The 21,917-nt window shown below is 45.4% G+C and overlaps 87 pseudogenes; all 87 read right to left on the minus strand.

Moving 5' to 3' along the window:
* Positions 1-8: 8 nt before the first annotated feature.
* LOC140099414 (5S ribosomal RNA) lies at positions 9-127 on the minus strand (annotated as a pseudogene).
* A 70-nt stretch (positions 128-197) lies between these two features.
* Positions 198-316, minus strand: LOC140095258 (5S ribosomal RNA; annotated as a pseudogene).
* A 259-nt stretch (positions 317-575) lies between these two features.
* LOC140099415 (5S ribosomal RNA) lies at positions 576-694 on the minus strand (annotated as a pseudogene).
* Positions 695-953: 259 nt separating this feature from the next.
* LOC140091611 (5S ribosomal RNA) lies at positions 954-1,072 on the minus strand (annotated as a pseudogene).
* Positions 1,073-1,142: 70 nt separating this feature from the next.
* LOC140080210 (5S ribosomal RNA) lies at positions 1,143-1,261 on the minus strand (annotated as a pseudogene).
* A 70-nt stretch (positions 1,262-1,331) lies between these two features.
* LOC140091436 (5S ribosomal RNA) lies at positions 1,332-1,450 on the minus strand (annotated as a pseudogene).
* Positions 1,451-1,520: 70 nt separating this feature from the next.
* On the minus strand, positions 1,521-1,639 carry LOC140082280 (5S ribosomal RNA; annotated as a pseudogene).
* A 251-nt stretch (positions 1,640-1,890) lies between these two features.
* LOC140090649 (5S ribosomal RNA) lies at positions 1,891-2,009 on the minus strand (annotated as a pseudogene).
* A 70-nt stretch (positions 2,010-2,079) lies between these two features.
* LOC140090650 (5S ribosomal RNA) lies at positions 2,080-2,198 on the minus strand (annotated as a pseudogene).
* Positions 2,199-2,268: 70 nt separating this feature from the next.
* LOC140099416 (5S ribosomal RNA) lies at positions 2,269-2,387 on the minus strand (annotated as a pseudogene).
* Positions 2,388-2,457: 70 nt separating this feature from the next.
* On the minus strand, positions 2,458-2,576 carry LOC140099417 (5S ribosomal RNA; annotated as a pseudogene).
* A 70-nt stretch (positions 2,577-2,646) lies between these two features.
* LOC140082281 (5S ribosomal RNA) lies at positions 2,647-2,765 on the minus strand (annotated as a pseudogene).
* Positions 2,766-3,016: 251 nt separating this feature from the next.
* On the minus strand, positions 3,017-3,135 carry LOC140090651 (5S ribosomal RNA; annotated as a pseudogene).
* A 70-nt stretch (positions 3,136-3,205) lies between these two features.
* LOC140090652 (5S ribosomal RNA) lies at positions 3,206-3,324 on the minus strand (annotated as a pseudogene).
* A 70-nt stretch (positions 3,325-3,394) lies between these two features.
* LOC140086092 (5S ribosomal RNA) lies at positions 3,395-3,513 on the minus strand (annotated as a pseudogene).
* Positions 3,514-3,583: 70 nt separating this feature from the next.
* Positions 3,584-3,702, minus strand: LOC140080211 (5S ribosomal RNA; annotated as a pseudogene).
* Positions 3,703-3,772: 70 nt separating this feature from the next.
* On the minus strand, positions 3,773-3,891 carry LOC140090653 (5S ribosomal RNA; annotated as a pseudogene).
* Positions 3,892-3,961: 70 nt separating this feature from the next.
* Positions 3,962-4,080, minus strand: LOC140099419 (5S ribosomal RNA; annotated as a pseudogene).
* A 251-nt stretch (positions 4,081-4,331) lies between these two features.
* LOC140099420 (5S ribosomal RNA) lies at positions 4,332-4,450 on the minus strand (annotated as a pseudogene).
* Positions 4,451-4,701: 251 nt separating this feature from the next.
* On the minus strand, positions 4,702-4,820 carry LOC140080212 (5S ribosomal RNA; annotated as a pseudogene).
* Positions 4,821-4,890: 70 nt separating this feature from the next.
* Positions 4,891-5,009, minus strand: LOC140099421 (5S ribosomal RNA; annotated as a pseudogene).
* A 251-nt stretch (positions 5,010-5,260) lies between these two features.
* LOC140080213 (5S ribosomal RNA) lies at positions 5,261-5,379 on the minus strand (annotated as a pseudogene).
* A 70-nt stretch (positions 5,380-5,449) lies between these two features.
* On the minus strand, positions 5,450-5,568 carry LOC140099423 (5S ribosomal RNA; annotated as a pseudogene).
* Positions 5,569-5,638: 70 nt separating this feature from the next.
* LOC140091526 (5S ribosomal RNA) lies at positions 5,639-5,757 on the minus strand (annotated as a pseudogene).
* A 259-nt stretch (positions 5,758-6,016) lies between these two features.
* Positions 6,017-6,135, minus strand: LOC140095260 (5S ribosomal RNA; annotated as a pseudogene).
* A 259-nt stretch (positions 6,136-6,394) lies between these two features.
* LOC140099424 (5S ribosomal RNA) lies at positions 6,395-6,513 on the minus strand (annotated as a pseudogene).
* A 259-nt stretch (positions 6,514-6,772) lies between these two features.
* LOC140091612 (5S ribosomal RNA) lies at positions 6,773-6,891 on the minus strand (annotated as a pseudogene).
* A 70-nt stretch (positions 6,892-6,961) lies between these two features.
* On the minus strand, positions 6,962-7,080 carry LOC140080214 (5S ribosomal RNA; annotated as a pseudogene).
* Positions 7,081-7,150: 70 nt separating this feature from the next.
* On the minus strand, positions 7,151-7,269 carry LOC140091437 (5S ribosomal RNA; annotated as a pseudogene).
* Positions 7,270-7,339: 70 nt separating this feature from the next.
* LOC140099425 (5S ribosomal RNA) lies at positions 7,340-7,458 on the minus strand (annotated as a pseudogene).
* Positions 7,459-7,528: 70 nt separating this feature from the next.
* LOC140082282 (5S ribosomal RNA) lies at positions 7,529-7,647 on the minus strand (annotated as a pseudogene).
* Positions 7,648-7,898: 251 nt separating this feature from the next.
* LOC140090654 (5S ribosomal RNA) lies at positions 7,899-8,017 on the minus strand (annotated as a pseudogene).
* Positions 8,018-8,087: 70 nt separating this feature from the next.
* LOC140090656 (5S ribosomal RNA) lies at positions 8,088-8,206 on the minus strand (annotated as a pseudogene).
* A 70-nt stretch (positions 8,207-8,276) lies between these two features.
* Positions 8,277-8,395, minus strand: LOC140086105 (5S ribosomal RNA; annotated as a pseudogene).
* Positions 8,396-8,465: 70 nt separating this feature from the next.
* On the minus strand, positions 8,466-8,584 carry LOC140080216 (5S ribosomal RNA; annotated as a pseudogene).
* Positions 8,585-8,654: 70 nt separating this feature from the next.
* Positions 8,655-8,773, minus strand: LOC140090658 (5S ribosomal RNA; annotated as a pseudogene).
* Positions 8,774-8,843: 70 nt separating this feature from the next.
* LOC140099426 (5S ribosomal RNA) lies at positions 8,844-8,962 on the minus strand (annotated as a pseudogene).
* A 251-nt stretch (positions 8,963-9,213) lies between these two features.
* On the minus strand, positions 9,214-9,332 carry LOC140099427 (5S ribosomal RNA; annotated as a pseudogene).
* A 251-nt stretch (positions 9,333-9,583) lies between these two features.
* Positions 9,584-9,702, minus strand: LOC140080217 (5S ribosomal RNA; annotated as a pseudogene).
* A 70-nt stretch (positions 9,703-9,772) lies between these two features.
* On the minus strand, positions 9,773-9,891 carry LOC140099428 (5S ribosomal RNA; annotated as a pseudogene).
* A 251-nt stretch (positions 9,892-10,142) lies between these two features.
* On the minus strand, positions 10,143-10,261 carry LOC140080218 (5S ribosomal RNA; annotated as a pseudogene).
* Positions 10,262-10,520: 259 nt separating this feature from the next.
* LOC140095261 (5S ribosomal RNA) lies at positions 10,521-10,639 on the minus strand (annotated as a pseudogene).
* A 70-nt stretch (positions 10,640-10,709) lies between these two features.
* On the minus strand, positions 10,710-10,828 carry LOC140080219 (5S ribosomal RNA; annotated as a pseudogene).
* A 259-nt stretch (positions 10,829-11,087) lies between these two features.
* On the minus strand, positions 11,088-11,206 carry LOC140089767 (5S ribosomal RNA; annotated as a pseudogene).
* A 70-nt stretch (positions 11,207-11,276) lies between these two features.
* On the minus strand, positions 11,277-11,395 carry LOC140080220 (5S ribosomal RNA; annotated as a pseudogene).
* Positions 11,396-11,465: 70 nt separating this feature from the next.
* On the minus strand, positions 11,466-11,584 carry LOC140093654 (5S ribosomal RNA; annotated as a pseudogene).
* Positions 11,585-11,654: 70 nt separating this feature from the next.
* LOC140099429 (5S ribosomal RNA) lies at positions 11,655-11,773 on the minus strand (annotated as a pseudogene).
* Positions 11,774-11,843: 70 nt separating this feature from the next.
* LOC140082283 (5S ribosomal RNA) lies at positions 11,844-11,962 on the minus strand (annotated as a pseudogene).
* Positions 11,963-12,213: 251 nt separating this feature from the next.
* Positions 12,214-12,332, minus strand: LOC140090659 (5S ribosomal RNA; annotated as a pseudogene).
* A 70-nt stretch (positions 12,333-12,402) lies between these two features.
* LOC140090660 (5S ribosomal RNA) lies at positions 12,403-12,521 on the minus strand (annotated as a pseudogene).
* A 70-nt stretch (positions 12,522-12,591) lies between these two features.
* On the minus strand, positions 12,592-12,710 carry LOC140095262 (5S ribosomal RNA; annotated as a pseudogene).
* A 259-nt stretch (positions 12,711-12,969) lies between these two features.
* Positions 12,970-13,088, minus strand: LOC140099431 (5S ribosomal RNA; annotated as a pseudogene).
* Positions 13,089-13,347: 259 nt separating this feature from the next.
* On the minus strand, positions 13,348-13,466 carry LOC140091614 (5S ribosomal RNA; annotated as a pseudogene).
* Positions 13,467-13,536: 70 nt separating this feature from the next.
* On the minus strand, positions 13,537-13,655 carry LOC140080222 (5S ribosomal RNA; annotated as a pseudogene).
* A 70-nt stretch (positions 13,656-13,725) lies between these two features.
* On the minus strand, positions 13,726-13,844 carry LOC140091438 (5S ribosomal RNA; annotated as a pseudogene).
* A 70-nt stretch (positions 13,845-13,914) lies between these two features.
* LOC140099432 (5S ribosomal RNA) lies at positions 13,915-14,033 on the minus strand (annotated as a pseudogene).
* A 70-nt stretch (positions 14,034-14,103) lies between these two features.
* LOC140089411 (5S ribosomal RNA) lies at positions 14,104-14,222 on the minus strand (annotated as a pseudogene).
* Positions 14,223-14,473: 251 nt separating this feature from the next.
* LOC140090661 (5S ribosomal RNA) lies at positions 14,474-14,592 on the minus strand (annotated as a pseudogene).
* A 70-nt stretch (positions 14,593-14,662) lies between these two features.
* On the minus strand, positions 14,663-14,781 carry LOC140090662 (5S ribosomal RNA; annotated as a pseudogene).
* A 70-nt stretch (positions 14,782-14,851) lies between these two features.
* On the minus strand, positions 14,852-14,970 carry LOC140086117 (5S ribosomal RNA; annotated as a pseudogene).
* A 70-nt stretch (positions 14,971-15,040) lies between these two features.
* On the minus strand, positions 15,041-15,159 carry LOC140080223 (5S ribosomal RNA; annotated as a pseudogene).
* A 70-nt stretch (positions 15,160-15,229) lies between these two features.
* Positions 15,230-15,348, minus strand: LOC140090663 (5S ribosomal RNA; annotated as a pseudogene).
* A 70-nt stretch (positions 15,349-15,418) lies between these two features.
* Positions 15,419-15,537, minus strand: LOC140099434 (5S ribosomal RNA; annotated as a pseudogene).
* Positions 15,538-15,788: 251 nt separating this feature from the next.
* LOC140099435 (5S ribosomal RNA) lies at positions 15,789-15,907 on the minus strand (annotated as a pseudogene).
* A 251-nt stretch (positions 15,908-16,158) lies between these two features.
* Positions 16,159-16,277, minus strand: LOC140080224 (5S ribosomal RNA; annotated as a pseudogene).
* A 70-nt stretch (positions 16,278-16,347) lies between these two features.
* Positions 16,348-16,466, minus strand: LOC140099436 (5S ribosomal RNA; annotated as a pseudogene).
* Positions 16,467-16,717: 251 nt separating this feature from the next.
* LOC140080225 (5S ribosomal RNA) lies at positions 16,718-16,836 on the minus strand (annotated as a pseudogene).
* Positions 16,837-16,906: 70 nt separating this feature from the next.
* Positions 16,907-17,025, minus strand: LOC140099437 (5S ribosomal RNA; annotated as a pseudogene).
* A 70-nt stretch (positions 17,026-17,095) lies between these two features.
* On the minus strand, positions 17,096-17,214 carry LOC140091528 (5S ribosomal RNA; annotated as a pseudogene).
* A 259-nt stretch (positions 17,215-17,473) lies between these two features.
* Positions 17,474-17,592, minus strand: LOC140095264 (5S ribosomal RNA; annotated as a pseudogene).
* A 259-nt stretch (positions 17,593-17,851) lies between these two features.
* On the minus strand, positions 17,852-17,970 carry LOC140099438 (5S ribosomal RNA; annotated as a pseudogene).
* Positions 17,971-18,229: 259 nt separating this feature from the next.
* On the minus strand, positions 18,230-18,348 carry LOC140093688 (5S ribosomal RNA; annotated as a pseudogene).
* A 70-nt stretch (positions 18,349-18,418) lies between these two features.
* Positions 18,419-18,537, minus strand: LOC140080226 (5S ribosomal RNA; annotated as a pseudogene).
* A 70-nt stretch (positions 18,538-18,607) lies between these two features.
* Positions 18,608-18,726, minus strand: LOC140091439 (5S ribosomal RNA; annotated as a pseudogene).
* Positions 18,727-18,796: 70 nt separating this feature from the next.
* LOC140099439 (5S ribosomal RNA) lies at positions 18,797-18,915 on the minus strand (annotated as a pseudogene).
* Positions 18,916-18,985: 70 nt separating this feature from the next.
* Positions 18,986-19,104, minus strand: LOC140082284 (5S ribosomal RNA; annotated as a pseudogene).
* A 251-nt stretch (positions 19,105-19,355) lies between these two features.
* LOC140090664 (5S ribosomal RNA) lies at positions 19,356-19,474 on the minus strand (annotated as a pseudogene).
* A 70-nt stretch (positions 19,475-19,544) lies between these two features.
* Positions 19,545-19,663, minus strand: LOC140090665 (5S ribosomal RNA; annotated as a pseudogene).
* Positions 19,664-19,733: 70 nt separating this feature from the next.
* LOC140080228 (5S ribosomal RNA) lies at positions 19,734-19,852 on the minus strand (annotated as a pseudogene).
* A 70-nt stretch (positions 19,853-19,922) lies between these two features.
* On the minus strand, positions 19,923-20,041 carry LOC140090666 (5S ribosomal RNA; annotated as a pseudogene).
* A 70-nt stretch (positions 20,042-20,111) lies between these two features.
* Positions 20,112-20,230, minus strand: LOC140084202 (5S ribosomal RNA; annotated as a pseudogene).
* A 251-nt stretch (positions 20,231-20,481) lies between these two features.
* Positions 20,482-20,600, minus strand: LOC140080229 (5S ribosomal RNA; annotated as a pseudogene).
* A 70-nt stretch (positions 20,601-20,670) lies between these two features.
* On the minus strand, positions 20,671-20,789 carry LOC140099440 (5S ribosomal RNA; annotated as a pseudogene).
* A 251-nt stretch (positions 20,790-21,040) lies between these two features.
* LOC140080230 (5S ribosomal RNA) lies at positions 21,041-21,159 on the minus strand (annotated as a pseudogene).
* Positions 21,160-21,229: 70 nt separating this feature from the next.
* LOC140099441 (5S ribosomal RNA) lies at positions 21,230-21,348 on the minus strand (annotated as a pseudogene).
* A 70-nt stretch (positions 21,349-21,418) lies between these two features.
* On the minus strand, positions 21,419-21,537 carry LOC140091529 (5S ribosomal RNA; annotated as a pseudogene).
* A 259-nt stretch (positions 21,538-21,796) lies between these two features.
* Positions 21,797-21,915, minus strand: LOC140095265 (5S ribosomal RNA; annotated as a pseudogene).
* Positions 21,916-21,917: the final 2 nt, after the last annotated feature.

Consider the following 21,917-nt stretch of genomic DNA (forward strand, 5'->3'; position numbering starts at 1 on the left):
TTCAAAAAGGTCAACGGAACTTGGGATTCCCAGCCAGTCTCCCATGCTGGTACTTGCCAAGCCTTAAGCTGCATTGCTGCTGCGATCTGACGAGAGCAGGCACATTCAGCTTAGAATGGCCGTTGACAGCAGCTGCCTAATTTCTACTTTCTTTTACTATCTCATAGAGAAACTAACACAATTTTCAGGTTCAAAAAGGTCAACGGAACTTGGGATTCCCAGCCAGTCTCCCATGCTGGTACTTGCCAAGCCTTAAGCTGCATTGATGCTGCGATCTGACGAGAGCAGGCACATTCAGCTTAGAATGGCTGTTGACAGCAGCTGTTCAGTTTGAACCTTCTTTTACTATCTCATAGAGAAACTAACACAATTTTCAGGTTCAAAAAGGTCAACGGAACTTGGGATTCGCAGCCAGTCTCCCATGCTGGTACTTGCCAAGCCTTAAGCTGCATCGCTGCTGTGATCCGACAAGAGCACGCACATTCAGCTTAGAATGGCCGTTGACAGCAGCTGTTCAATTTGAACCTTCTTTTACTATCTCATAGAGAAACTAACACAATTTTCAGGTTCAAAAAGGTCAACGGAACTTGGGATTCCCAGCCAGTCTCCCATGCTGGTACTTGCCAAGCCTTAAGCTGCATTGCTGCTGCGATCTGACGAGAGCAGGCACATTCAGCTTAGAATGGCCGTTGACAGCAGCTGTTCAGTTTGAACCTTCTTTTACTATCTCATAGAGAAACTAACACAATTTTCAGGTTCAAAAAGGTCAACGGAACTTGGGATTCGCAGCCAGTCTCCCATGCTGGTACTTGCCAAGCCTTAAGCTGCATCGCTGCTGTGATCCGACAAGAGCACGCACATTCAGCTTAGAATGGCCGTTGACAGCAGCTGTTCAATTTGAACCTTCTTTTACTATCTCATAGAGAAACTAACACAATTTTCAGGTTCAAAAAGGTCAACAGAACTTGGGATTCCCAGCCAGTCTCCCATGCTGGTACTTGCCAAGCCTTAAGCTGCATTGCTGCTGCTATCTGACGAGAGCAGGCACATTCAGCTTAGAATGGCCGTTGACAGCAGCTGTTCAATTTGAACCTTCTTTTACTATCTCATAGAGAAACTAACACAATTTTCAGGTTCAAAAAGGTCAACAGAACTTGGGATTCCCAGCCAGTCTCCCATGCTGGTACTTGCCAAGCCTTAAGCTGCATTGCTGCTGCGATCTGACGAGAGCAGGCACATTCAGCTTAGAATGGCCGTTGACAGCAGCTGTTCAATTTGAACCTTCTTTTACTATCTCATAGAGAAACTAACACAATTTTCAGGTTCAAAAAGGTCAACGGAACTTGGGATTCCCAGCCAGTCTCCCATGCTGTTACTTGCCAAGCCTTAAGCTGCATTGCTGCTGCGATCTGACGAGAGCAGGCACATTCAGCTTAGAATGGCCGTTGACAGCAGCTGTTCAATTTGAACCTTCTTTTACCATCTTTGACAGAGAAACTAACAATTTTCAGGTTCAAAAAGGTCAACGGAACTTGGGATTCCCAGCCAGTCTCCCATGCTGGTACTTGCCAAGCCTTAAGCTACATTGCTGCTGCGATCTGATGAGAGCAGGCACATTCAGCTTAGAATGGCCGTTGACAGCAGCTGTTCAATTTGAACCTTCTTTTACTATCTCATAGAGAAACTAACACAATTTTCAGGTTCAAAAAGGTCAACGGAACTTGGGATTCCCAGCCAGTCTCCCATGCTGGTACTTGCCAAGCCTTAAGCTGCTGCGATCTGACGAGAGCAGGCACATTCAGCTTAGAATGGCCATTGACAGCAGCTGTTCAATTTGAACTTTCTTTTACTATCTCATAGAAAAACTAACACAATTTTCAGATTCAAAAAGGTCAACAGAACTTGGGATTTCCAGCCAGTCTCCCATGCTGGTACTTGCCAAGCCTTAAGCTGCATTGCTGCTGCGATCTGACGAGAGCAGGCACATTCAGCTTAGAATGGCCGTTGACAGCAGCTGTTCAATTTGAACTTTCTTTTACTATCTCATAGAAAAACTAACACAATTTTCAGATTCAAAAAGGTCAACAGAACTTGGGATTTCCAGCCAGTCTCCCATGCTGGTACTTGCCAAGCCTTAAGCTGCATTGCTGCTGCGATCTGACGAGAGCAGGCACATTCAGCTTAGAATGGCCGTTGACAGCAGCTGTTCAATTTGAACCTTCTTTTACTATCCCATAGAGAAACTAACACAATTTTCAGGTTCAAAAAGGTCAACGGAACTTGGGATTCCCAGCCAGTCTCCCATGCTGGTACTTGCCAAGCCTTAAGCTGCATTGCTGCTGCGATCTGACGAGAGCAGGCACATTCAGCTTAGAATGGCCGTTGACAGCAGCTGCCTAATTTCTACTTTCTTTTACCATCTCATAGAGAAACTAACACAATTTTCAGGTTCAAAAAGGTCAACGGAACTTGGGATTCCCAGCCAGTCTCCCATGCTGGTACTTGCCAAGCCTTAAGCTGCATTGCTGCTGCGATCTGACGAGAGCAGGCACATTCAGCTTAGAATGGCCGTTGACAGCAGCTGTTCAATTTGAACCTTCTTTTACTATCTCATAGAGAAACTAACACAATTTTCAGGTTCAAAAAGGTCAACGGAACTTGGGATTCCCAGCCAGTCTCCCATGCTGGTACTTGCCAAGCCTTAAGCTACATTGCTGCTGCGATCTGATGAGAGCAGGCACATTCAGCTTAGAATGGCCGTTGACAGCAGCTGTTCAATTTGAACCTTCTTTTACTATCTCATAGAGAAACTAACACAATTTTCAGGTTCAAAAAGGTCAACGGAACTTGGGATTCCCAGCCAGTCTCCCATGCTGGTACTTGCCAAGCCTTAAGCTGCTGCGATCTGACGAGAGCAGGCACATTCAGCTTAGAATGGCCATTGACAGCAGCTGTTCAATTTGAACTTTCTTTTACTATCTCATAGAAAAACTAACACAATTTTCAGATTCAAAAAGGTCAACAGAACTTGGGATTTCCAGCCAGTCTCCCATGCTGGTACTTGCCAAGCCTTAAGCTGCATTGCTGCTGCGATCTGACGAGAGCAGGCACATTCAGCTTAGAATGGCCGTTGACAGCAGCTGTTCAATTTGAACTTTCTTTTACTATCTCATAGAAAAACTAACACAATTTTCAGATTCAAAAAGGTCAACAGAACTTGGGATTTCCAGCCAGTCTCCCATGCTGGTACTTGCCAAGCCTTAAGCTGCATTGCTGCTGCGATCTGACGAGAGCAGGCACATTCAGCTTAGAATGGCCGTTGACAGCAGCTGTTCAATTTGAACCTTCTTTTACTATCCCATAGAGAAACTAACACAATTTTCAGGTTCAAAAAGGTCAACGGAACTTGGGATTCCCAGCCAGTCTCCCATGCTGGTACTTGCCAAGCCTTAAGCTGCATTGTTGCTGCGATCTGACGAGAGCAGGCACATTCAGCTTAGAATGGCCGTTGACAGCAGCTGTTCAATTTGAACCTTCTTTTACTATCTCATAGAGAAACTAACACAATTTTCAGGTTCAAAAAGGTCAACAGAACTTGGGATTCCCAGCCAGTCTCCCATGCTGGTACTTGCCAAGCCTTAAGCTGCATTGCTGCTGCGATCTGACGAGAGCAGGCACATTCAGCTTAGAATGGCCGTTGACAGCAGCTGTTCAATTTGAACTTTCTTTTACTATCTCATAGAAAAACTAACACAATTTTCAGATTCAAAAAGGTCAACAGAACTTGGGATTTCCAGCCAGTCTCCCATGCTGGTACTTGCCAAGCCTTAAGCTGCATTGCTGCTGCGATCTGACGAGAGCAGGCACATTCAGCTTAGAATGGCCGTTGACAGCAGCTGTTCAATTTGAACCTTCTTTTACTATCCCATAGAGAAACTAACACAATTTTCAGGTTCAAAAAGGTCAACGGAACTTGGGATTCCCAGCCAGTCTCCCATGCTGGTACTTGCCAAGCCTTAAGCTGCATTGCTGCTGCGATCTGACGAGAGCAGGCACATTCAGCTTAGAATGGCCGTTGACAGCAGCTGTTCAATTTGAACCTTCTTTTACTATCTCATAGAGAAACTAACACAATTTTCAGGTTCAAAAAGGTCAACGGAACTTGGGATTCCCAGCCAGTCTCCCATGCTGGTACTTGCCAAGCCTTAAGCTGCTGCGATCTGACGAGAGCAGGCACATTCAGCTTAGAATGGCTGTTGACAGCAGCTGTTCAATTTGAACCTTCTTTTACTATCTCATAGAGAAACTAACACAATTTTCAGGTTCAAAAAGGTCAACGGAACTTGGGATTCCCAGCCAGTCTCCCATGCTGGTACTTGCCAAGCCTTAAGCTGCATTGCTGCTGCGATCTGACGAGAGCAGGCACATTCAGCTTAGAATGGCCGTTGACAGCAGCTGTTCAGTTTGAACCTTCTTTTACTATCTCATAGAGAAACTAACACAATTTTCAGGTTCAAAAAGGTCAACGGAACTTGGGATTCCCAGCCAGTCTCCCATGCTGGTACTTGCCAAGCCTTAAGCTGCTGCGATCTGATGAGAGCAGGCACATTCAGCTTAGAATGGCCGTTGACAGCAGCTGTTCATTTTGAACCTTCTTTTACTATCTCATAGAGAAACTAACAAAATTTTCAGGTTCAAAAAGGTCAACAGAACTTGGGATTCCCAGCCAGTCTCCCATGCTGGTACTTGCCAAGCCTTAAGCTGCATTGCTGCTGCGATCTGACGAGAGCAGGCACATTCAGCTTAGAATGGCCGTTGACAGCAGCTGCCTAATTTCTACTTTCTTTTACTATCTCATAGAGAAACTAACACAATTTTCAGGTTCAAAAAGGTCAACGGAACTTGGGATTCCCAGCCAGTCTCCCATGCTGGTACTTGCCAAGCCTTAAGCTGCATTGCTGCTGCGATCTGACGAGAGCAGGCACATTCAGCTTAGAATGGCCGTTGACAGCAGCTGTTCAGTTTGAACCTTCTTTTACTATCTCATAGAGAAACTAACACAATTTTCAGGTTCAAAAAGGTCAACGGAACTTGGGATTCCCAGCCAGTCTCCCATGCTGGTACTTGCCAAGCCTTAATCTGCTGCGATCTGATGAGAGCAGGCACATTCAGCTTAGAATGGCCGTTGACAGCAGCTGTTCAATTTGAACCTTCTTTTACTATCTCATAGAGAAACTAACACAATTTTCAGGTTCAAAAAGGTCAACAGAACTTGGGATTCCCAGCCAGTCTCCCATGCTGGTACTTGCCAAGCCTTAAGCTGCATTGCTGCTGCGATCTGACGAGAGCAGGCACATTCAGCTTAGAATGGCCGTTGACAGCAGCTGCCTAATTTCTACTTTCTTTTACTATCTCATAGAGAAACTAACACAATTTTCAGGTTCAAAAAGGTCAACGGAACTTGGGATTCCCAGCCAGTCTCCCATGCTGGTACTTGCCAAGCCTTAAGCTGCATTGCTGCTGCGATCTGACGAGAGCAGGCACATTCAGCTTAGAATGGCCGTTGACAGCAGCTGTTCAATTTGAACCTTCTTTTACTATCTCATAGAGAAACTAACACAATTTTCAGGTTCAAAAAGGTCAACGGAACTTGGGATTCCCAGCCAGTGTCCCATGCTGGTACTTGCCAAGCCTTAAGCTGCATTGATGCTGCGATCTGACGAGAGCAGGCACATTCAGCTTAGAATGGCCGTTGACAGCAGCTGTTCAGTTTGAACCTTCTTTTACTATCTCATAGAGAAACTAACACAATTTTCAGGTTCAAAAAGGTCAACGGAACTTGGGATTCGCAGCCAGTCTCCCATGATGGTACTTGCCAAGCCTTAAGCTGCATCGCTGCTGCGATCTGACAAGAGCACACACATTCAGCTTAGAAAGGCCGTTGACAGCAGCTGTTCAATTTGAACCTTCTTTTACTATCTCATAGAGAAACTAACACAATTTTCAGGTTCAAAAAGGTCAACGGAACTTGGGATTCCCAGCCAGTCTCCCATGCTGGTACTTGCCAAGCCTTAAGCTGCATTGATGCTGCGATCTGACGAGAGCAGGCACATTCAGCTTAGAATGGCTGTTGACAGCAGCTGTTCAGTTTGAACCTTCTTTTACTATCTCATAGAGAAACTAACACAATTTTCAGGTTCAAAAAGGTCAACGGAACTTGGGATTCGCAGCCAGTCTCCCATGCTGGTACTTGCCAAGCCTTAAGCTGCATCGCTGCTGTGATCCGACAAGAGCACGCACATTCAGCTTAGAATGGCCGTTGACAGCAGCTGTTCAATTTGAACCTTCTTTTACTATCTCATAGAGAAACTAACACAATTTTCAGGTTCAAAAAGGTCAACGGAACTTGGGATTCCCAGCCAGTCTCCCATGCTGGTACTTGCCAAGCCTTAAGCTGCATTGCTGCTGCGATCTGACGAGAGCAGGCACATTCAGCTTAGAATGGCCGTTGACAGCAGCTGTTCAGTTTGAACCTTCTTTTACTATCTCATAGAGAAACTAACACAATTTTCAGGTTCAAAAAGGTCAACGGAACTTGGGATTCGCAGCCAGTCTCCCATGCTGGTACTTGCCAAGCCTTAAGCTGCATCGCTGCTGTGATCCGACAAGAGCACACACATTCAGCTTAGAATGGCCGTTGACAGCAGCTGTTCAATTTGAACCTCCTTTTACTATCTCATAGAGAAACTAACACAATTTTCAGGTTCAAAAAGGTCAACAGAACTTGGGATTCCCAGCCAGTCTCCCATGCTGGTACTTGCCAAGCCTTAAGCTGCATTGCTGCTGCTATCTGACGAGAGCAGGCACATTCAGCTTAGAATGGCCGTTGACAGCAGCTGTTCAATTTGAACCTTCTTTTACTATCTCATAGAGAAACTAACACAATTTTCAGGTTCAAAAAGGTCAACAGAACTTGGGATTCCCAGCCAGTCTCCCATGCTGGTACTTGCCAAGCCTTAAGCTGCATTGCTGCTGCGATCTGACGAGAGCAGGCACATTCAGCTTAGAATGGCCGTTGACAGCAGCTGTTCATTTTGAACCTTCTTTTACTATCTCATAGAGAAACTAACACAATTTTCAGGTTCAAAAAGGTCAACGGAACTTGGGATTCCCAGCCAGTCTCCCATGCTGTTACTTGCCAAGCCTTAAGCTGCATTGCTGCTGCGATCTGACGAGAGCAGGCACATTCAGCTTAGAATGGCCGTTGACAGCAGCTTTTCAATTTGAACCTTCTTTTACCATCTTTGACAGAGAAACTAACAATTTTCAGGTTCAAAAAGGTCAACGGAACTTGGGATTCCCAGCCAGTCTCCCATGCTGGTACTTGCCAAGCCTTAAGCTGCATTGCTGCTGCGATCTGACGAGAGCAGGCACATTCAGCTTAGAATGGCCGTTGACAGCAGCTGTTCAATTTGAACCTTCTTTTACTATCTCATAGAGAAACTAACACAATTTTCAGGTTCAAAAAGGTCAACGGAACTTGGGATTCCCAGCCAGTCTCCCATGCTGGTACTTGCCAAGCCTTAAGCTACATTGCTGCTGCGATCTGATGAGAGCAGGCACATTCAGCTTAGAATGGCCGTTGACAGCAGCTGTTCAATTTGAACCTTCTTTTACTATCTCATAGAGAAACTAACACAATTTTCAGGTTCAAAAAGGTCAACGGAACTTGGGATTCCCAGCCAGTCTCCCATGCTGGTACTTGCCAAGCCTTAAGCTGCTGCGATCTGACGAGAGCAGGCACATTCAGCTTAGAATGGCCATTGACAGCAGCTGTTCAATTTGAACTTTCTTTTACTATCTCATAGAAAAACTAACACAATTTTCAGATTCAAAAAGGTCAACAGAACTTGGGATTTCCAGCCAGTCTCCCATGCTGGTACTTGCCAAGCCTTAAGCTGCATTGCTGCTGCGATCTGACGAGAGCAGGCACATTCAGCTTAGAATGGCCGTTGACAGCAGCTGTTCAATTTGAACTTTCTTTTACTATCTCATAGAAAAACTAACACAATTTTCAGATTCAAAAAGGTCAACAGAACTTGGGATTTCCAGCCAGTCTCCCATGCTGGTACTTGCCAAGCCTTAAGCTGCATTGCTGCTGCGATCTGACGAGAGCAGGCACATTCAGCTTAGAATGGCCGTTGACAGCAGCTGTTCAATTTGAACCTTCTTTTACTATCCCATAGAGAAACTAACACAATTTTCAGGTTCAAAAAGGTCAACGGAACTTGGGATTCCCAGCCAGTCTCCCATGCTGGTACTTGCCAAGCCTTAAGCTGCATTGTTGCTGCGATCTGACGAGAGCAGGCACATTCAGCTTAGAATGGCCGTTGACAGCAGCTGTTCAATTTGAACCTTCTTTTACTATCTCATAGAGAAACTAACACAATTTTCAGGTTCAAAAAGGTCAACAGAACTTGGGATTCCCAGCCAGTCTCCCATGCTGGTACTTGCCAAGCCTTAAGCTGCATTGCTGCTGCGATCTGACGAGAGCAGGCACATTCAGCTTAGAATGGCCGTTGACAGCAGCTGTTCAATTTGAACTTTCTTTTACTATCTCATAGAAAAACTAACACAATTTTCAGATTCAAAAAGGTCAACAGAACTTGGGATTTCCAGCCAGTCTCCCATGCTGGTACTTGCCAAGCCTTAAGCTGCATTGCTGCTGCGATCTGACGAGAGCAGGCACATTCAGCTTAGAATGGCCGTTGACAGCAGCTGTTCAATTTGAACCTTCTTTTACTATCCCATAGAGAAACTAACACAATTTTCAGGTTCAAAAAGGTCAACGGAACTTGGGATTCCCAGCCAGTCTCCCATGCTGGTACTTGCCAAGCCTTAAGCTGCATTGCTGCTGCGATCTGACGAGAGCAGGCACATTCAGCTTAGAATGGCCGTTGACAGCAGCTGTTCAATTTGAACCTTCTTTTACTATCTCATAGAGAAACTAACACAATTTTCAGGTTCAAAAAGGTCAACGGAACTTGGGATTCCCAGCCAGTCTCCCATGCTGGTACTTGCCAAGCCTTAAGCTGCTGCGATCTGACGAGAGCAGGCACATTCAGCTTAGAATGGCTGTTGACAGCAGCTGTTCAATTTGAACCTTCTTTTACTATCTCATAGAGAAACTAACACAATTTTCAGGTTCAAAAAGGTCAACGGAACTTGGGATTCCCAGCCAGTCTCCCATGCTGGTACTTGCCAAGCCTTAAGCTGCATTGCTGCTGCGATCTGACGAGAGCAGGCACATTCAGCTTAGAATGGCCGTTGACAGCAGCTGTTCAGTTTGAACCTTCTTTTACTATCTCATAGAGAAACTAACACAATTTTCAGGTTCAAAAAGGTCAACGGAACTTGGGATTCCCAGCCAGTCTCCCATGCTGGTACTTGCCAAGCCTTAAGCTGCTGCGATCTGATGAGAGCAGGCACATTCAGCTTAGAATGGCCGTTGACAGCAGCTGTTCATTTTGAACCTTCTTTTACTATCTCATAGAGAAACTAACAAAATTTTCAGGTTCAAAAAGGTCAACAGAACTTGGGATTCCCAGCCAGTCTCCCATGCTGGTACTTGCCAAGCCTTAAGCTGCATTGCTGCTGCGATCTGACGAGAGCAGGCACATTCAGCTTAGAATGGCCGTTGACAGCAGCTGCCTAATTTCTACTTTCTTTTACTATCTCATAGAGAAACTAACACAATTTTCAGGTTCAAAAAGGTCAACGGAACTTGGGATTCCCAGCCAGTCTCCCATGCTGGTACTTGCCAAGCCTTAAGCTGCATTGCTGCTGCGATCTGACGAGAGCAGGCACATTCAGCTTAGAATGGCCGTTGACAGCAGCTGTTCAGTTTGAACCTTCTTTTACTATCTCATAGAGAAACTAACACAATTTTCAGGTTCAAAAAGGTCAACGGAACTTGGGATTCCCAGCCAGTCTCCCATGCTGGTACTTGCCAAGCCTTAATCTGCTGCGATCTGATGAGAGCAGGCACATTCAGCTTAGAATGGCCGTTGACAGCAGCTGTTCAATTTGAACCTTCTTTTACTATCTCATAGAGAAACTAACACAATTTTCAGGTTCAAAAAGGTCAACAGAACTTGGGATTCCCAGCCAGTCTCCCATGCTGGTACTTGCCAAGCCTTAAGCTGCATTGCTGCTGCGATCTGACGAGAGCAGGCACATTCAGCTTAGAATGGCCGTTGACAGCAGCTGTTCAGTTTGAACCTTCTTTTACTATCTCATAGAGAAACTAACACAATTTTCAGGTTCAAAAAGGTCAACGGAACTTGGGATTCGCAGCCAGTCTCCCATGATGGTACTTGCCAAGCCTTAAGCTGCATCGCTGCTGCGATCTGACAAGAGCACACACATTCAGCTTAGAAAGGCCGTTGACAGCAGCTGTTCAATTTGAACCTTCTTTTACTATCTCATAGAGAAACTAACACAATTTTCAGGTTCAAAAAGGTCAACGGAACTTGGGATTCCCAGCCAGTCTCCCATGCTGGTACTTGCCAAGCCTTAAGCTGCATTGATGCTGCGATCTGACGAGAGCAGGCACATTCAGCTTAGAATGGCTGTTGACAGCAGCTGTTCAGTTTGAACCTTCTTTTACTATCTCATAGAGAAACTAACACAATTTTCAGGTTCAAAAAGGTCAACAGAACTTGGGATTCCCAGCCAGTCTCCCATGCTGGTACTTGCCAAGCCTTAAGCTGCATTGCTGCTGCGATCTGACGAGAGCAGGCACATTCAGCTTAGAATGGCCGTTGACAGCAGCTGCCTAATTTCTACTTTCTTTTACTATCTCATAGAGAAACTAACACAATTTTCAGGTTCAAAAAGGTCAACGGAACTTGGGATTCGCAGCCAGTCTCCCATGCTGGTACTTGCCAAGCCTTAAGCTGCATCGCTGCTGTGATCCGACAAGAGCACGCACATTCAGCTTAGAATGGCCGTTGACAGCAGCTGTTCAATTTGAACCTTCTTTTACTATCTCATAGAGAAACTAACACAATTTTCAGGTTCAAAAAGGTCAACGGAACTTGGGATTCCCAGCCAGTCTCCCATGCTGGTACTTGCCAAGCCTTAAGCTGCATTGCTGCTGCTATCTGACGAGAGCAGGCACATTCAGCTTAGAATGGCCGTTGACAGCAGCTGTTCAATTTGAACCTTCTTTTACTATCTCATAGAGAAACTAACACAATTTTCAGGTTCAAAAAGGTCAACAGAACTTGGGATTCCCAGCCAGTCTCCCATGCTGGTACTTGCCAAGCCTTAAGCTGCATTGCTGCTGCGATCTGACGAGAGCAGGCACATTCAGCTTAGAATGGCCGTTGACAGCAGCTGTTCAATTTGAACCTTCTTTTACTATCTCATAGAGAAACTAACACAATTTTCAGGTTCAAAAAGGTCAACGGAACTTGGGATTCCCAGCCAGTCTCCCATGCTGTTACTTGTCAAGCCTTAAGCTGCATTGCTGCTGCGATCTGACGAGAGCAGGCACATTCAGCTTAGAATGGCCGTTGACAGCAGCTGTTCAATTTGAACCTTCTTTTACCATCTTTGACAGAGAAACTAACAATTTTCAGGTTCAAAAAGGTCAACGGAACTTGGGATTCCCAGCCAGTCTCCCATGCTGGTACTTGCCAAGCCTTAAGCTGCATTGCTGCTGCGATCTGACGAGAGCAGGCACATTCAGCTTAGAATGGCCGTTGACAGCAGCTGTTCAATTTGAACCTTCTTTTACTATCTCATAGAGAAACTAACACAATTTTCAGGTTCAAAAAGGTCAACGGAACTTGGGATTCCCAGCCAGTCTCCCATGCTGGTACTTGCCAAGCCTTAAGCTACATTGCTGCTGCGATCTGATGAGAGCAGGCACATTCAGCTTAGAATGGCCGTTGACAGCAGCTGTTCAATTTGAACCTTCTTTTACTATCTCATAGAGAAACTAACACAATTTTCAGGTTCAAAAAGGTCAACGGAACTTGGGATTCCCAGCCAGTCTCCCATGCTGGTACTTGCCAAGCCTTAAGCTGCTGCGATCTGACGAGAGCAGGCACATTCAGCTTAGAATGGCCATTGACAGCAGCTGTTCAATTTGAACTTTCTTTTACTATCTCATAGAAAAACTAACACAATTTTCAGATTCAAAAAGGTCAACAGAACTTGGGATTTCCAGCCAGTCTCCCATGCTGGTACTTGCCAAGCCTTAAGCTGCATTGCTGCTGCGATCTGACGAGAGCAGGCACATTCAGCTTAGAATGGCCGTTGACAGCAGCTGTTCAATTTGAACTTTCTTTTACTATCTCATAGAAAAACTAACACAATTTTCAGATTCAAAAAGGTCAACAGAACTTGGGATTTCCAGCCAGTCTCCCATGCTGGTACTTGCCAAGCCTTAAGCTGCATTGCTGCTGCGATCTGACGAGAGCAGGCACATTCAGCTTAGAATGGCCGTTGACAGCAGCTGCCTAATTTCTACTTTCTTTTACTATCTCATAGAGAAACTAACACAATTTTCAGGTTCAAAAAGGTCAACGGAACTTGGGATTCCCAGCCAGTCTCCCATGCTGGTACTTGCCAAGCCTTAAGCTGCATTGATGCTGCGATCTGACGAGAGCAGGCACATTCAGCTTAGAATGGCTGTTGACAGCAGCTGTTCAGTTTGAACCTTCTTTTACTATCTCATAGAGAAACTAACACAATTTTCAGGTTCAAAAAGGTCAACGGAACTTGGGATTCGCAGCCAGTCTCCCATGCTGGTACTTGCCAAGCCTTAAGCTGCATCGCTGCTGTGATCCGACAAGAGCACGCACATTCAGCTTAGAATGGCCGTTGACAGCAGCTGTTCAATTTGAACCTTCTTTTACTATCTCATAGAGAAACTAACACAATTTTCAGGTTCAAAAAGGTCAACGGAACTTGGGATTCCCAGCCAGTCTCCCATGCTGGTACTTGCCAAGCCTTAAGCTGCATTGCTGCTGCGATCTGACGAGAGCAGGCACATTCAGCTTAGAATGGCCGTTGACAGCAGCTGTTCAGTTTGAACCTTCTTTTACTATCTCATAGAGAAACTAACACAATTTTCAGGTTCAAAAAGGTCAACGGAACTTGGGATTCGCAGCCAGTCTCCCATGCTGGTACTTGCCAAGCCTTAAGCTGCATCGCTGCTGTGATCCGACAAGAGCACGCACATTCAGCTTAGAATGGCCGTTGACAGCAGCTGTTCAATTTGAACCTTCTTTTACTATCTCATAGAGAAACTAACACAATTTTCAGGTTCAAAAAGGTCAACAGAACTTGGGATTCCCAGCCAGTCTCCCATGCTGGTACTTGCCAAGCCTTAAGCTGCATTGCTGCTGCTATCTGACGAGAGCAGGCACATTCAGCTTAGAATGGCCGTTGACAGCAGCTGTTCAATTTGAACCTTCTTTTACTATCTCATAGAGAAACTAACACAATTTTCAGGTTCAAAAAGGTCAACAGAACTTGGGATTCCCAGCCAGTCTCCCATGCTGGTACTTGCCAAGCCTTAAGCTGCATTGCTGCTGCGATCTGACGAGAGCAGGCACATTCAGCTTAGAATGGCCGTTGACAGCAGCTGTTCAATTTGAACCTTCTTTTACTATCTCATAGAGAAACTAACACAATTTTCAGGTTCAAAAAGGTCAACGGAACTTGGGATTCCCAGCCAGTCTCCCATGCTGTTACTTGCCAAGCCTTAAGCTGCATTGCTGCTGCGATCTGACGAGAGCAGGCACATTCAGCTTAGAATGGCCGTTGACAGCAGCTGTTCAATTTGAACCTTCTTTTACCATCTTTGACAGAGAAACTAACAATTTTCAGGTTCAAAAAGGTCAACGGAACTTGGGATTCCCAGCCAGTCTCCCATGCTGGTACTTGCCAAGCCTTAAGCTGCATTGCTGCTGCGATCTGACGAGAGCAGGCACATTCAGCTTAGAATGGCCGTTGACAGCAGCTGTTCAATTTGAACCTTCTTTTACTATCTCATAGAGAAACTAACACAATTTTCAGGTTCAAAAAGGTCAACGGAACTTGGGATTCCCAGCCAGTCTCCCATGCTGGTACTTGCCAAGCCTTAAGCTACATTGCTGCTGCGATCTGATGAGAGCAGGCACATTCAGCTTAGATTGGCCGTTGACAGCAGCTGTTCAATTTGAACCTTCTTTTACTATCTCATAGAGAAACTAACACAATTTTCAGGTTCAAAAAGGTCAACGGAACTTGGGATTCCCAGCCAGTCTCCCATGCTGGTACTTGCCAAGCCTTAAGCTGCTGCGATCTGACGAGAGCAGGCACATTCAGCTTAGAATGGCCATTGACAGCAGCTGTTCAATTTGAACTTTCTTTTACTATCTCATAGAAAAACTAACACAATTTTCAGATTCAAAAAGGTCAACAGAACTTGGGATTTCCAGCCAGTCTCCCATGCTGGTACTTGCCAAGCCTTAAGCTGCATTGCTGCTGCGATCTGACGAGAGCAGGCACATTCAGCTTAGAATGGCCGTTGACAGCAGCTGTTCAATTTGAACTTTCTTTTACTATCTCATAGAAAAACTAACACAATTTTCAGATTCAAAAAGGTCAACAGAACTTGGGATTTCCAGCCAGTCTCCCATGCTGGTACTTGCCAAGCCTTAAGCTGCATTGCTGCTGCGATCTGACGAGAGCAGGCACATTCAGCTTAGAATGGCCGTTGACAGCAGCTGTTCAATTTGAACCTTCTTTTACTATCCCATAGAGAAACTAACACAATTTTCAGGTTCAAAAAGGTCAACGGAACTTGGGATTCCCAGCCAGTCTCCCATGCTGGTACTTGCCAAGCCTTAAGCTGCATTGTTGCTGCGATCTGACGAGAGCAGGCACATTCAGCTTAGAATGGCCGTTGACAGCAGCTGTTCAATTTGAACCTTCTTTTACTATCTCATAGAGAAACTAACACAATTTTCAGGTTCAAAAAGGTCAACAGAACTTGGGATTCCCAGCCAGTCTCCCATGCTGGTACTTGCCAAGCCTTAAGCTGCATTGCTGCTGCGATCTGACGAGAGCAGGCACATTCAGCTTAGAATGGCCGTTGACAGCAGCTGTTCAATTTGAACTTTCTTTTACTATCTCATAGAAAAACTAACACAATTTTCAGATTCAAAAAGGTCAACAGAACTTGGGATTTCCAGCCAGTCTCCCATGCTGGTACTTGCCAAGCCTTAAGCTGCATTGCTGCTGCGATCTGACGAGAGCAGGCACATTCAGCTTAGAATGGCCGTTGACAGCAGCTGTTCAATTTGAACCTTCTTTTACTATCCCATAGAGAAACTAACACAATTTTCAGGTTCAAAAAGGTCAACGGAACTTGGGATTCCCAGCCAGTCTCCCATGCTGGTACTTGCCAAGCCTTAAGCTGCATTGCTGCTGCGATCTGACGAGAGCAGGCACATTCAGCTTAGAATGGCCGTTGACAGCAGCTGTTCAATTTGAACCTTCTTTTACTATCTCATAGAGAAACTAACACAATTTTCAGGTTCAAAAAGGTCAACGGAACTTGGGATTCCCAGCCAGTCTCCCATGCTGGTACTTGCCAAGCCTTAAGCTGCTGCGATCTGACGAGAGCAGGCACATTCAGCTTAGAATGGCTGTTGACAGCAGCTGTTCAATTTGAACCTTCTTTTACTATCTCATAGAGAAACTAACACAATTTTCAGGTTCAAAAAGGTCAACGGAACTTGGGATTCCCAGCCAGTCTCCCATGCTGGTACTTGCCAAGCCTTAAGCTGCATTGCTGCTGCGATCTGACGAGAGCAGGCACATTCAGCTTAGAATGGCCGTTGACAGCAGCTGTTCAGTTTGAACCTTCTTTTACTATCTCATAGAGAAACTAACACAATTTTCAGGTTCAAAAAGGTCAACGGAACTTGGGATTCCCAGCCAGTCTCCCATGCTGGTACTTGCCAAGCCTTAAGCTGCTGCGATCTGATGAGAGCAGGCACATTCAGCTTAGAATGGCCGTTGACAGCAGCTGTTCATTTTGAACCTTCTTTTACTATCTCATAGAGAAACTAACAAAATTTTCAGGTTCAAAAAGGTCAACAGAACTTGGGATTCCCAGCCAGTCTCCCATGCTGGTACTTGCCAAGCCTTAAGCTGCATTGCTGCTGCGATCTGACGAGAGCAGGCACATTCAGCTTAGAATGGCCGTTGACAGCAGCTGCCTAATTTCTACTTTCTTTTACTATCTCATAGAGAAACTAACACAATTTTCAGGTTCAAAAAGGTCAACGGAACTTGGGATTCCCAGCCAGTCTCCCATGCTGGTACTTGCCAAGCCTTAAGCTGCATTGCTGCTGCGATCTGACGAGAGCAGGCACATTCAGCTTAGAATGGCCGTTGACAGCAGCTGTTCAGTTTGAACCTTCTTTTACTATCTCATAGAGAAACTAACACAATTTTCAGGTTCAAAAAGGTCAACGGAACTTGGGATTCCCAGCCAGTCTCCCATGCTGGTACTTGCCAAGCCTTAATCTGCTGCGATCTGATGAGAGCAGGCACATTCAGCTTAGAATGGCCGTTGACAGCAGCTGTTCAATTTGAACCTTCTTTTACTATCTCATAGAGAAACTAACACAATTTTCAGGTTCAAAAAGGTCAACAGAACTTGGGATTCCCAGCCAGTCTCCCATGCTGGTACTTGCCAAGCCTTAAGCTGCATTGCTGCTGCGATCTGACGAGAGCAGGCACATTCAGCTTAGAATGGCCGTTGACAGCAGCTGCCTAATTTCTACTTTCTTTTACTATCTCATAGAGAAACTAACACAATTTTCAGGTTCAAAAAGGTCAACGGAACTTGGGATTCCCAGCCAGTCTCCCATGCTGGTACTTGCCAAGCCTTAAGCTGCATTGCTGCTGCGATCTGACGAGAGCAGGCACATTCAGCTTAGAATGGCCGTTGACAGCAGCTGTTCAATTTGAACCTTCTTTTACTATCTCATAGAGAAACTAACACAATTTTCAGGTTCAAAAAGGTCAACGGAACTTGGGATTCCCAGCCAGTGTCCCATGCTGGTACTTGCCAAGCCTTAAGCTGCATTGATGCTGCGATCTGACGAGAGCAGGCACATTCAGCTTAGAATGGCCGTTGACAGCAGCTGTTCAGTTTGAACCTTCTTTTACTATCTCATAGAGAAACTAACACAATTTTCAGGTTCAAAAAGGTCAACGGAACTTGGGATTCGCAGCCAGTCTCCCATGATGGTACTTGCCAAGCCTTAAGCTGCATCGCTGCTGCGATCTGACAAGAGCACACACATTCAGCTTAGAAAGGCCGTTGACAGCAGCTGTTCAATTTGAACCTTCTTTTACTATCTCATAGAGAAACTAACACAATTTTCAGGTTCAAAAAGGTCAACGGAACTTGGGATTCCCAGCCAGTCTCCCATGCTGGTACTTGCCAAGCCTTAAGCTGCATTGATGCTGCGATCTGACGAGAGCAGGCACATTCAGCTTAGAATGGCTGTTGACAGCAGCTGTTCAGTTTGAACCTTCTTTTACTATCTCATAGAGAAACTAACACAATTTTCAGGTTCAAAAAGGTCAACGGAACTTGGGATTCGCAGCCAGTCTCCCATGCTGGTACTTGCCAAGCCTTAAGCTGCATCGCTGCTGTGATCCGACAAGAGCACGCACATTCAGCTTAGAATGGCCGTTGACAGCAGCTGTTCAATTTGAACCTTCTTTTACTATCTCATAGAGAAACTAACACAATTTTCAGGTTCAAAAAGGTCAACGGAACTTGGGATTCCCAGCCAGTCTCCCATGCTGGTACTTGCCAAGCCTTAAGCTGCATTGCTGCTGCGATCTGACGAGAGCAGGCACATTCAGCTTAGAATGGCCGTTGACAGCAGCTGTTCAGTTTGAACCTTCTTTTACTATCTCATAGAGAAACTAACACAATTTTCAGGTTCAAAAAGGTCAACGGAACTTGGGATTCGCAGCCAGTCTCCCATGCTGGTACTTGCCAAGCCTTAAGCTGCATCGCTGCTGTGATCCGACAAGAGCACGCACATTCAGCTTAGAATGGCCGTTGACAGCAGCTGTTCAATTTGAACCTTCTTTTACTATCTCATAGAGAAACTAACACAATTTTCAGGTTCAAAAAGGTCAACAGAACTTGGGATTCCCAGCCAGTCTCCCATGATGGTACTTGCCAAGCCTTAAGCTGCATTGCTGCTGCTATCTGACGAGAGCAGGCACATTCAGCTTAGAATGGCCGTTGACAGCAGCTGTTCAATTTGAACCTTCTTTTACTATCTCATAGAGAAACTAACACAATTTTCAGGTTCAAAAAGGTCAACAGAACTTGGGATTCCCAGCCAGTCTCCCATGCTGGTACTTGCCAAGCCTTAAGCTGCATTGCTGCTGCGATCTGACGAGAGCAGGCACATTCAGCTTAGAATGGCCGTTGACAGCAGCTGTTCAATTTGAACCTTCTTTTACTATCTCATAGAGAAACTAACACAATTTTCAGGTTCAAAAAGGTCAACGGAACTTGGGATTCCCAGCCAGTCTCCCATGCTGTTACTTGCCAAGCCTTAAGCTGCATTGCTGCTGCGATCTGACGAGAGCAGGCACATTCAGCTTAGAATGGCCGTTGACAGCAGCTGTTCAATTTGAACCTTCTTTTACCATCTTTGACAGAGAAACTAACAATTTTCAGGTTCAAAAAGGTCAACGGAACTTGGGATTCCCAGCCAGTCTCCCATGCTGGTACTTGCCAAGCCTTAAGCTGCATTGCTGCTGCGATCTGACGAGAGCAGGCACATTCAGCTTAGAATGGCCGTTGACAGCAGCTGTTCAATTTGAACCTTCTTTTACTATCTCATAGAGAAACTAACACAATTTTCAGGTTCAAAAAGGTCAACGGAACTTGGGATTCCCAGCCAGTCTCCCATGCTGGTACTTGCCAAGCCTTAAGCTACATTGCTGCTGCGATCTGATGAGAGCAGGCACATTCAGCTTAGAATGGCCGTTGACAGCAGCTGTTCAATTTGAACCTTCTTTTACTATCTCATAGAGAAACTAACACAATTTTCAGGTTTAAAAAGGTCAACGGAACTTGGGATTCCCAGCCAGTCTCCCATGCTGGTACTTGCCAAGCCTTAAGCTGCTGCGATCTGACGAGAGCAGGCACATTCAGCTTAGAATGGCCATTGACAGCAGCTGTTCAATTTGAACTTTCTTTTACTATCTCATAGAAAAACTAACACAATTTTCAGATTCAAAAAGGTCAACAGAACTTGGGATTTCCAGCCAGTCTCCCATGCTGGTACTTGCCAAGCCTTAAGCTGCATTGCTGCTGCGATCTGACGAGAGCAGGCACATTCAGCTTAGAATGGCCGTTGACAGCAGCTGTTCAATTTGAACTTTCTTTTACTATCTCATAGAAAAACTAACACAATTTTCAGATTCAAAAAGGTCAACAGAACTTGGGATTTCCAGCCAGTCTCCCATGCTGGTACTTGCCAAGCCTTAAGCTGCATTGCTGCTGCGATCTGACGAGAGCAGGCACATTCAGCTTAGAATGGCCGTTGACAGCAGCTGTTCAATTTGAACCTTCTTTTACTATCCCATAGAGAAACTAACACAATTTTCAGGTTCAAAAAGGTCAACAGAACTTGGGATTCCCAGCCAGTCTCCCATGCTGGTACTTGCCAAGCCTTAAGCTGCATTGCTGCTGCGATCTGACGAGAGCAGGCACATTCAGCTTAGAATGGCCGTTGACAGCAGCTGTTCAATTTGAACTTTCTTTTACTATCTCATAGAAAAACTAACACAATTTTCAGATTCAAAAAGGTCAACAGAACTTGGGATTTCCAGCCAGTCTCCCATGCTGGTACTTGCCAAGCCTTAAGCTGCATTGCTGCTGCGATCTGACGAGAGCAGGCACATTCAGCTTAGAATGGCCGTTGACAGCAGCTGTTCAATTTGAACCTTCTTTTACTATCCCATAGAGAAACTAACACAATTTTCAGGTTCAAAAAGGTCAACGGAACTTGGGATTCCCAGCCAGTCTCCCATGCTGGTACTTGCCAAGCCTTAAGCTGCATTGATGCTGCGATCTGACGAGAGCAGGCACATTCAGCTTAGAATGGCCGTTGACAGCAGCTGTTCAGTTTGAACCTTCTTTTACTATCTCATAGAGAAACTAACACAATTTTCAGGTTCAAAAAGGTCAACGGAACTTGGGATTCCCAGCCAGTCTCCCATGCTGGTACTTGCCAAGCCTTAAGCTGCTGCGATCTGATGAGAGCAGGCACATTCAGCTTAGAATGGCCGTTGACAGCAGCTGTTCATTTTGAACCTTCTTTTACTATCTCATAGAGAAACTAACAAAATTTTCAGGTTCAAAAAGGTCAACAGAACTTGGGATTCCCAGCCAGTCTCCCATGCTGGTACTTGCCAAGCCTTAAGCTGCATTGCTGCTGCGATCTGACGAGAGCAGGCACATTCAGCTTAGAATGGCCGTTGACAGCAGCTGCCTAATTTCTACTTTCTTTTACTATCTCATAGAGAAACTAACACAATTTTCAGGTTCAAAAAGGTCAACGGAACTTGGGATTCCCAGCCAGTCTCCCATGCTGGTACTTGCCAAGCCTTAAGCTGCATTGCTGCTGCGATCTGACGAGAGCAGGCACATTCAGCTTAGAATGGCCGTTGACAGCAGCTGTTCAGTTTGAACCTTCTTTTACTATCTCATAGAGAAACTAACACAATTTTCAGGTTCAAAAAGGTCAACGGAACTTGGGATTCCCAGCCAGTCTCCCATGCTGGTACTTGCCAAGCCTTAATCTGCTGCGATCTGATGAGAGCAGGCACATTCAGCTTAGAATGGCCGTTGACAGCAGCTGTTCAATTTGAACCTTCTTTTACTATCTCATAGAGAAACTAACACAATTTTCAGGTTCAAAAAGGTCAACAGAACTTGGGATTCCCAGCCAGTCTCCCATGCTGGTACTTGCCAAGCCTTAAGCTGCATTGCTGCTGCGATCTGACGAGAGCAGGCACATTCAGCTTAGAATGGCCGTTGACAGCAGCTGCCTAATTTCTACTTTCTTTTACTATCTCATAGAGAAACTAACACAATTTTCAGGTTCAAAAAGGTCAACGGAACTTGGGATTCCCAGCCAGTCTCCCATGCTGGTACTTGCCAAGCCTTAAGCTGCATTGCTGCTGCGATCTGACGAGAGCAGGCACATTCAGCTTAGAATGGCCGTTGACAGCAGCTGTTCAATTTGAACCTTCTTTTACTATCTCATAGAGAAACTAACACAATTTTCAGGTTCAAAAAGGTCAACGGAACTTGGGATTCCCAGCCAGTGTCCCATGCTGGTACTTGCCAAGCCTTAAGCTGCATTGATGCTGCGATCTGACGAGAGCAGGCACATTCAGCTTAGAATGGCCGTTGACAGCAGCTGTTCAGTTTGAACCTTCTTTTACTATCTCATAGAGAAACTAACACAATTTTCAGGTTCAAAAAGGTCAACGGAACTTGGGATTCGCAGCCAGTCTCCCATGATGGTACTTGCCAAGCCTTAAGCTGCATCGCTGCTGCGATCTGACAAGAGCACACACATTCAGCTTAGAAAGGCCGTTGACAGCAGCTGTTCAATTTGAACCTTCTTTTACTATCTCATAGAGAAACTAACACAATTTTCAGGTTCAAAAAGGTCAACGGAACTTGGGATTCCCAGCCAGTCTCCCATGCTGGTACTTGCCAAGCCTTAAGCTGCATTGATGCTGCGATCTGACGAGAGCAGGCACATTCAGCTTAGAATGGCTGTTGACAG

This window comes from Engystomops pustulosus, chromosome 9 (assembly GCF_040894005.1).
Source record: "Engystomops pustulosus chromosome 9, aEngPut4.maternal, whole genome shotgun sequence".
NCBI classification, from domain to species: domain Eukaryota; kingdom Metazoa; phylum Chordata; class Amphibia; order Anura; family Leptodactylidae; genus Engystomops; species Engystomops pustulosus.